The sequence below is a fragment of the Azolla caroliniana genome, unplaced genomic scaffold (genome assembly GCF_043228905.1).
Source record: "Azolla caroliniana isolate FFs.n. ecotype wild unplaced genomic scaffold, voAzoCaro1.0.p SCAF_6, whole genome shotgun sequence".
Taxonomy (NCBI): Eukaryota; Viridiplantae; Streptophyta; class Polypodiopsida; order Salviniales; family Salviniaceae; genus Azolla; species Azolla caroliniana.
Window position 1 is genome coordinate 10,918,805 of NW_028230441.1, and position 10,287 is coordinate 10,929,091.

A 10,287-nucleotide genomic window follows, 5' to 3' on the forward strand; every position below is an offset into this window, starting at 1 on the left:
GTCCACATTAAAGAGAACTTCGTCAGAACCACTCACGGGGCTCCCCCTGACTAAGGAGAGTATGCCCTATTTATAGGACCTAGGCCATGTAATGACATCTACCTGACCAATCATGTGTGGGGTACCCAATGACACACATTAGATCAGTCCAATAAAGCCGACGACTCAGATATTACAGTATGATAGCCCCCAAATAAGCACGTCTAAACCAATGAACTTTACATACTCCCCCCCTTTGTTTAATTGCACTCTTGCAATGGGAAGTTAGGAAAATGTTTGCGTAATGTCTCTTCAGTTTCCCATGTGCTGTCTTCTTCCAATCTATCCTTCCACTTAACCTTATAGCGATGAACAACCTTTGACCTTAGGTTTCTCGACCTATGATCAATGATTTTCTCAGGTTCATATGGAGCAAAATGATCATCCTCCAATGTCGTTAAATTAGACGGTGATACAACATTATCATCATAACCAATCGCCTCCTTTAATCAACTCACGTGGAATATGGGATGAACCATAACGTTGGAAGGCAAATCCAAACGATAAGCATTGGGACCTATACATTTTAAAATTTTATATGGTCCATGTTAAGAATTATGTAAGTAATTAAACAAGGGTTAATTAGTACCTAATTATGTGATTAGTTGATCAGCGCAGAAGATTAAGTGATATGTGTGTGAGAGGAAGAGAGAGACAGACAGAGACAGAGAGATACACTTATGAACAACACAAGGTGGGGATGAGTAAGTATATTAAATTAGCATTATCATCATCAAATACAAAAATACCTACAATGAGGTATATATAGATCTCATGTGCAAGGGTGCACATGTGTGAGGAGAATATAGGTACAACCGTGTAAGTCCTATATTAAATGACCTTGGGAGTGGAGGATCTAGAATATCCTACTTAAGTACAAGGTCCTATTTAAGTCGTTATAGTCAACATTTCTAACTCGATTCTATCTAGGTAACTACGAAGTTACATGTTTGACTAACTAACTAAACTAAGTTGAGCTTGATCTCTCAACACACCCCCTCAAGCTCAAGTACGTGGCATCTGATGTCCGCTTTGGCTTTCGACGTTTGGATCTTCAATTCGGTTGAATTGGCTTTGGCTTTGGATGACCAGTATTGTTTCTTTCGGCGTCGACGTTTTTATGGCAGTTTCGGTTCCTCCCTCTCAACCCGGTGACGAAGGCTTGTAGTGTCTGTGTGAAGGTTGACTACTTCCACCCATCGTGGGTTACGAGCCGCTTCGGTGGAGCTTTTGGGCTCTTCTTCGGCCGCTACCTTCATCGCAAAGGCATAGTGATGGGCCATGTACTCGTTGTAGCCGTGCCGAGTGACAGGGTTCTTAGCTCTAGATGAGCATCGAAGTTTTTCACTCGCCGATGTGAGCGCCTTCTTTACTCCGGGTGTCCGCATGATGGGTACACCGAACTCACTGTCTAGTGAGGGAGCTAACACATCCGAATCACGGTCGTCGGGGTGATCGACTTCGTATTCGGGCATCTTACCTTTGCCTTTGTCCAAGTTTGTACTTGGCCGCGACGTGCTTGGGTCGCGTGGGGGCTCTTGTGGCCCATTAGGCCTTGCCATAATCAGACTTTCTTCGAACATGTGTTTGAAGCAATCTCCATCTTCTACCTCTTGTTCGGCGGATTCCGGGTCGAGCGGAGTCGGAGTCGAAGTTGTCTCTAGTGCGTACCAGGATGCGGACTCGTCGAAGACTACATCTCGACTTACCTGAACCGCTCAGGTAGAATGGTTGTAGCACTTATATGCCTTCTTCTTGGACGTGTTATATGTTTTAGGGCTAGGGTTAAGGAAGATGATAATCATGATAAAGATAGACATGGTGGTTATGATGATGATGGAGAGTATGGAATTGATGGCGAGAGAGATCATGTGCATTGAGAAGCATTGCGGGGTGGGGGGTGGTGCCTAGAATGGCTCCACCCCCCTCCCAAGGGGGTTCAACGTTAAGGGGAGGGAAGAGAGAGAGAGAGAGATGAAAAGAGAGATAGATAGAGAGAAATGATTCATCCTTCATTCATTCCCCATAAGGGGGTTAAATAGTACAAGAGGGGGTAGATACAAAGGGGTGTAAGCCCCATAGAGCATTCATACTGGACACTCACTCACACCTCATCGTATCCCTCCACATGCACACACGTGTGCATGTGTTCACATACATATCAACTCACAATTACATTTATGTTCCCTACACATATACAACATCATCATGATAATATTCGACCCTCGCTCATCACACTTGACTCTCCATACAACTCGTACGGGGTAACAGGACGAGTATCCTATGAGGATACATTCCTCCGACTTCGCGTCGGGCTTATGTCGTTCGTTCAGGATGCGTACATTCGCAATGCTTCTGAACACCTTGAGGTGCAACATGATCGGCTTCCTTTTGACAAGGAGCTCGTATGGAGTTAGCTCATGCACTCGATTAGTGGTGCACTGGTTCATGACATAGACGGTCGTAGATGCTGCTTCGGCCCAATAGAAATTCGGCATGTGCTTCTCATGCATCATGGCGCGCGCTACCTCAAGTATTTGCCGATTCTTCCTTTCGGCGACTCCATTTTGTTGGGGTGTGTGTCAGCATGAGAATTCTCTACGAATGACTTCACTTTGGAGGTAGGAGGTGAATTCATCAGAGAAGTACTCCTTGCCTCCATCCGATCGTAGGCATCGAATGTGCCGACTGATTTCTTTTTCGACTTGGGCCTTGAGCTTTTGGAAGTAGGAGAGCACTTCGCTTTTCTTCTTCATCGGGTAGATCCACGTGTAGCGCAAGTAGTTGTCGATCAAGGTTACGTAGTATCGGCATCTGCTGATCGTCAGCGTTTGAGCCGGTCCCCATACATCCAAGTGTATGATGTTGAGGAGGCCTTTGCTTGTGGAGCTCTCCTTTGGGAATGGGAGCCGATGTTGTTTGCCGAGTTGACACGCTTCGCATACTCAGTTGACTCGTTTCGACTCGAATGTCGGAAGTCTGATGACGACTCCCTTGGTTTGCATTGCTTGAAACCGTTGGAGGTTTATGTGGCCGATTCTCTTGTGCCACAACTCGATGCTTGTCTCGGTTTTCAGACCTTTAGCGTACATTGCCGATTTCACCTCGTTCGAATCGAGGATGCACATTCGACCATCTCTCCGCCCCTTTGCTATGAGTCAACCATCTTTCTCGATGAAACAACCTTTGTTGTTGAAGCGGACTTCTATTCCTTGCTCCACGATTTGGCCTACCGAGACCAAATTCTTCGTTATCGTGGGCACATGCAAGACTTTCTTGATGCAATTGTTCTTGCCACCGTTGCCAAATGGAATGTTGCCGATGTGCCGAATGGGATGCATGGTGTCGTCTCCCGTCTCTATGTAGCCGTGTTGATCCGGTGTACGCAGTCATTGAACCACTCCTTGTGGGATGTCATGTGATGTGAGGCGCTGGAATCGACGAACCACACGTCTTCCAAATTGGAGGTGCTTGCAGAGTTGGAGGCCGTCATAGAGTTCGCTCTATGCCTCATTACGAACATTCCGCCACGGTCGCCGTAGTCGGAATTTGGGGCGTAATTCGTGAACATTCCTCTACGATTGTCGTAGTTGGAGTTCGATGCGTAGTTTGTGAGTTGTCGACTTGTTGAAGCCGACTCACTTCTCTTTTTCCGACACTCCCCCTCGTAGTGGGTGACTTTGCCGCAATAATTGCAAGTTGCGGGCCTCGTTTGCCGGCCATGCTCAGTGTGAAAGCTCCCCCTTCTTCCAAAGGTTCCTTGATGGCTTCCGTGAAGGTTTGAGTTCCCTTTGTGTGATGGGTCGAATTGACCTCTTCTACCGCCGTGACCTCCTCCTCGGCCACCATCCGAATTCGAGAAGAACATTTGTCCGTCTGACGTCTTGCTTTTGGTCCGGACGTGGTTCTCTTAGACCAATAACATTGATTGGAGGTCGAAGAATGGAGGGTTTTCTCTCGCCAAGATTGCCATCTGAAATGGATCGAATCGTTGTGCGAGGCCGCCTAAGCATACTTGAACCATCTCGTCTTCATCGACATTTCTGTTGATGGAGCCAAGTGAGTCACAAATGCTCTTGATCGTGGCGGTGTAGTCCGACACGAACATGTCTTTTTGTCGAATGTTATTAAACTCTTGTCGGAGTTGAAGCTTTTGGGCGGTTGTGTTGGCAGGGAACATTTTCTTTAAGTTCGCCCACGCCTCTTTGGGCGTATTGGCGTCTTGAATGTGGCTTAGCATGTGGTCGTGGACACATGTTGCCAAGCAATACATGACTCGACTAGCCGCTTGCTCCCATGTTGTGTAGTCGGCGTTCTTTGAGTCGGGTTGATTTTCTTGAACACCTTTGATGTAGCTCCAATACCCTTGGCCGATGAGCTATTGGGTCATCTTGTACTCCCAAGATGAATAATTGCTCCGGTCTAGCTTTTCACTAGGGAGCGAGCTACCCATTTGTGTGTTCATGTTGATTGTGTCTTCTCTTCTTTTGCTTTTCTTCCTTCGATCACGTACACATACACGTGCTACGTAGCGGCACTACAGTAGCCGATTACCGGATTTTGTCGTCGGCGTCTCGAACACACAATCACGGAGTCGGGTGGGCTTAGTGGATTTTCTAAACCACACGCTTTGATACCATGTTAAGAATTATGTAAGTAATTAAACAAGGGTTAATTAGTACCTAATTATGTGATTAGTTAATAAGCGCAAAAGATTAAGTGATATGTGTGTGTATGTGTGTGTGTGAGAGAGAGAGAGAGAGAGAGAGAGAGAGAGACACTTATGAACAACACAAGATGGGGGAGGAGTAAGTATATTAAATTAGCATTATTATCATCAAATACAAAAATACCTACAATGAGGTATATATAGATCTCATTTGCAAGGGTGCACATGTGTGAGGAGAATATAGGTACAACTGTGTAAGTCCTATATTAAATGACCTTGGGAGTGGAGGATCTAGAATATCTTACTTAAGTACAAGGTCCTATTTAAGTCATTATAGTCAACATTTCTAACTAGATTCTATCTAGGTAACTACGAAGTTACATGTTTGACTAACTAACTAAACTAAGTTGAGCTTGATCTCTCAACAGTCCACAATACCGTGGGGCTAATTTTGCACATGGTCCTATTCTCAATGTTTCTGAGTCCTTAGGAACCGGTAGAAAAACATGTTGTCCTATGTGGAATTCCCTTGGTTTTCTATCGTGATTTGCATAAAAGACATTTTTGTCCCGTGCCATCCTAAGGTTTTCTTCTGCTAACTTACGTGCTTCGAGCATATTAAACGAAAGTATGCGAATCAAACAAAACATCAATAGGAGGATGTGAACCATACATCAATCTGAACGAACTGTATTTTGTTGATGTATGCGTAACGCTATTGTAGGCAAATTCCACCATTGGAAGGTAAGTCTCCCATAATGAGGGTTTTTGCGCTACATATGCTCTCAACATATCCTCTAATATCTTATTCACTCTCTCAGTCTGCCCATCTGACTGAGGATGATCAGAAGAATTGAGACTCAAGGTTGTTTGCAGTTTCTGCATAACTTTTGACCAAAATGTACTTGTAAACTTGGAGTCTTGATCACTTACAATCTCGATCGGTAGACCATATAAGCTATAAAGATGTTTAATAAGCTTAATAGCCAATTGCTTAGCAGTAATTGTGGATTTTGTTGGAATGAATCTTGTCATCTTGGTTAGCTGATCAACAACCACCCAAATGACATTATTTCCCTCGGTGGAACAGGGTAATCCAACTATGAAATCCATGGATATACTTTGCCACTTTTCAGCTGGAATATTGAGAGGTTGCAATAAGCCAACTTTTTTCTGTCACTCGGCCTTAATGACCTGACATTGTGGACAACGTATAACATAGGACTCTACCTCAGGTTTCATTTTTGGCCAGAAAAACCTAGCTTTAATCAAAGCTAATGTTCTTTACACACCTAGATGTCCAACATAAGGGGCATCATAGCATTCATACGGAATTTTATTCTTGATGTCCTTTATGTGTGGTACGCACACCTTACTATTGTGGTACAATAACCCATTCGCAACATAGTAAAGGTTCTTCGGGGTGGATGTGGTTCCATAATCGACGTCAATACTTGTTTCAGCTCTCTTCCAGAACTTGGAAAATGTTCTATCATCAAGGTATTTTTGTTTACCCCGGATCAAATCAAATAAGTTGTCATTAAGTTCCACGAAACTTAGGGCATTAATTTCTGGAATACAACTCAAGGCATCTACAACGGAATTCAAAGCCCCTTTTCGATATCTAATTTTGAAATCGAAGTCTTGCATCAACTCTCCCCATCTTGCCTTTCGACCACCAAAAGTCTTTTGAGAGAGGAAGTATTGCAAGGATTTGTGGTCCGTTAAAACAATGAATTTACTACCATACAAGTAATGTCGCCATTTCTTTAAGGCATAAATGATAGCAAATAATTCTTTTTCTTGAACCGAATAATTTCTTTGGGCCAAATCTAATTTTTTGCTTTCAAAAGCAATTGGTCTCCCAATTTGAAATAATATAGCCCCAATAGCATAATCACTTGCATTTGTCTCAACTTCAAATGTTTGATTAGGATCGGGTATAGCTAAAGTAGGTGCATTCACAATTAATGACTTCAACTTATTGAAGGTTTCTTCAAGAGACACATTCTACTCAATAGGTTTAGTGGACTTTCGTGTAATACCCTTCAATAGGTCCGTAAATGGTGAAGTGTAGGATGAATAGTTTTGAAGAGATCTTCTTAGGAATCCAACAAATCCTAAGAAAGATCCTAGCTCCTTAACATTTGAAGGTCGTGGCCAATTTAATATTGTTTCTATCTTAGATTTATCGATAGAAACATCTGACCTAGATATGTGGTGTCCAAGATACGTAACTTCCTTTTGAAAGAAATCACATTTAGATAGTTTGGCAAATAGCCTGCATTCCCAAAACTTATCCAAAACTATTTGGACATGACACACATGATCCTCAAATGTGTTACTATACACCATGATGCCATCAAGGAATATGACCACCGCCTAGCTGATCTCTGAATATATCATTCATCAATTGCTGGAATGTGGCTAGAGCATCAGTCAACCCAAATGGTAGAACTCGAAACTCATAATGACCATAACGAGTTCGGAAAGTTGTTTTGGAAACATCTTCTTCCGAAAGCCTGATCTGATGATAGCTAGTGCGCAATTCTATCTTAGTAAAATATCTTGCACTTTGGAGTCTATCTATCAAGTCATCAGAACGAGGCAAAGGGTAGGAATTGTGAATGGTGAGTTTATTCAAACCCTTGTAAGTTACACACATTCGCCAAGTTCCATCCTTCTTTTTGGCCAAGATGATGGGAGCCCCCCATGGCAATTTGTTGTACTGGATGTGTCCTATCCTCAAGTACTCCTTGATTTGTCGAGCAATTTCATCCTCTTCGGTTTGACTCAACCGATAAGGGGGTATGCTCATAGGTTTAGCGCCTGGAACCAAGTTTATCTTATGATCTATAGACCGAGAAGGAGACAATCCTTGAGGTAACTTATCCGGAAATAAGTCCTTAAAATGCGACAAGATGTCACGTAGAGCATCTTTCTCAAAAACATCCAATGAACTCTTATCTACAAATTGATACATAGGATCATTGGGCTGTAATATACACACATAAAATTGTGCATCGACATTTCAATCGTAAGTATAAAGATGATTAACAGACATTAAATTGTTTGTTGTAGTTCCATGAATAAAAACTTGTTGGTTCTTATTTCTGTCAAAAGAAATAATATGATTAAACCAATCGATATCAAGGCTATGTCCATTATAAAACCATATGTAACCAAGAACTACATCTACCGTTCGTAAACGCATTACATGAAAAGTCAACTTTTTAGTGTAGTTATTTATTACTAGGGGTACACCATGTGCAATTATTGAATGCCTTTGGACATGGCCTCCTGTAGTAAGGACATTGTAGTTGTGGTCACTTTTGGTTGTTTTTATTCGTAACATCTGTTACTGTACGAGACGTATGTGTTATTGATAAGTGTGATAAGTGAGCGTGAACCGGCCCCTACACACGGGCACATGTTTTGATATATTTACATACATAGTTAAGTACAGGTCAGTGATGTAATTATCCTAGGTAGCATGAATTCATTAAGTAGGGAATCGAAGAGGATCTCTGTCCGAAAGGACAAAGAATAACAATGATTTAACAATCTGTAAATGGCTCCCTCTCCTTGTGCTATAAAAGGAGAGGAAAAGGGCCTGAGTAGGGATCGCGCATTTTGAGAGGATGAAGTGCTGTCAAACTAGGAACCGAGCTCTCTCCTCCACCATCTTTGTTGTTGTTTCTGCAGGGATTTTGGGTTAGGTTGGTTGCCTCTACTGCGTGAAAGCCCGTGCGCTTCCGGTAGAGGCTCCACTGCATATTTCAGTGCGTGTGTTCGTCTGTGTTGAGTCTATCACCGGCTTGCCGGTTGTAACATTGCAAGCTCAGTGATCTATACTGATATTGGAATTGATTCTTTTGTTTCTGTCTCTCTGTGTTTCTGCAAATCTCTCTCCCTCTCATCTCTCACACTCCTCGGTTCAGGGCCCCTGCAGTCCCGCCTTCATACGTGAGAGCTTAACAACACGACAACGTCGCAAAAGGATACGCAATAGACGTATATTCAAGCGTGCGGTTAACGACAATGTGTGTGTGCAAAAAAGCGTGGTACAAGAGACAACCAAAAAGACAAGGACGACAACAACAGTCGGAGATGGAGCCGAAACGACGGATGAGCGGCCAAATAGTGGCCGAGGAGCGGCCGAAGAGGTTGGAATAGCTGAACAGTGGCCAAACGGGCTAGACAGAGAACCGCCAAACGACAACTGGAATGGGCCGAACAGTCGAAATGGTGACGGAGCCGGGACAACGATCGGACGGCAGTGGCCACATACCAACGGCTAGAGTGGTGGCCGAACAACAGTGGCCCGGTCGGACAGAGACAGCGGCAGCCGCCGGATAGCGGCTGGATCGATTTCCGGAATGTGCAAAGACACATAACGGTCAAAGTGGCCGAATAATGCCAAAACGGAGGCGGCCGGACCGGACGGGCCAAACAAACGAACAGAGGACCGGAAAGATAGGCTCGGACATGGACAACTAGCGGCGGCAAAAATCAGCGATCGGACAGACAACCGGAACGGCCCGAGAAGCAGTTAGACAGCAACTGGAACGACCACACCATGCCGAAAAGCGACAGGAATGGCCGAAACGGTGTTGACGCCGAAACGACGAGCTGGACAACCGAACAGTGGTTGGAGGGTCGGAAAGACAATAACGACCAGATTAGATAGACAGACCAAACGGAGTCAGAGACACAGACAGACAGTGCTGGACGAGGACGAACTGACAGACGACAGTGACAGACAGAGACAATGACGGCCGGAGACAGAGATAGAGATGTAGATGCAGATGCAGACGGGACAACAACGACGACGTCCAGATGGCGACGGTGCAGGACATCGTCAACCGGATGGCAACCAAAATGGTGACAAAGATGGACGATCGACACAGGCAATGGGCAGCGATGGTGATGGCCGGAGCGGCGACCGGACAGAGCTGGATAGTGGTCGGAGTGGCCAAAATGGCCAAAAGGGCCTGGAGATAGCCAGACCAGCCAGAATGGCAAAATAGCAGCCGAAACGACGAGTCGGATTGCCAGAAAGACACGACTGAACAACGACAGAAATGAAGATAGAGACGACCGAATAATGTCGAAGTTGGACAATGGCCACACAAAGATGGACGACGCGACAGAGATGTGCAGACAACTAATACAAAGAAAACGCAAAAAAGAATGAAGGGGAAGAAAGCACAAAACAACACAAATAGAGAAGAAGAGAAAGAAAGATAGGAGAAATGGAAGAAGAAGTCATGGAGAGACGGAGAAGCGAGCACAAGAGACAGAGAAAGAAGAAGAAAGAGGAAAAAGAAAGAAGATAGACGATGAAAAGGCAGAAGATTGGAAGAAGAAGAACACATGAAGAAGGAAGAAATGCTTCCCGTTGCAAGTAGAATCCAAGGAAAAATAAATAATTATAATAATCATAATCATAAAACAAAAGAGAGGGAAAAAATAAAAAAAAAGGGGCATATGAAACCCTGAGGGTACTGAGTGAAATTTTAAAACCTCGAGGGTATATAATAAAATTTTAAAAATCAAAGGGTACTTACGGAATTTCA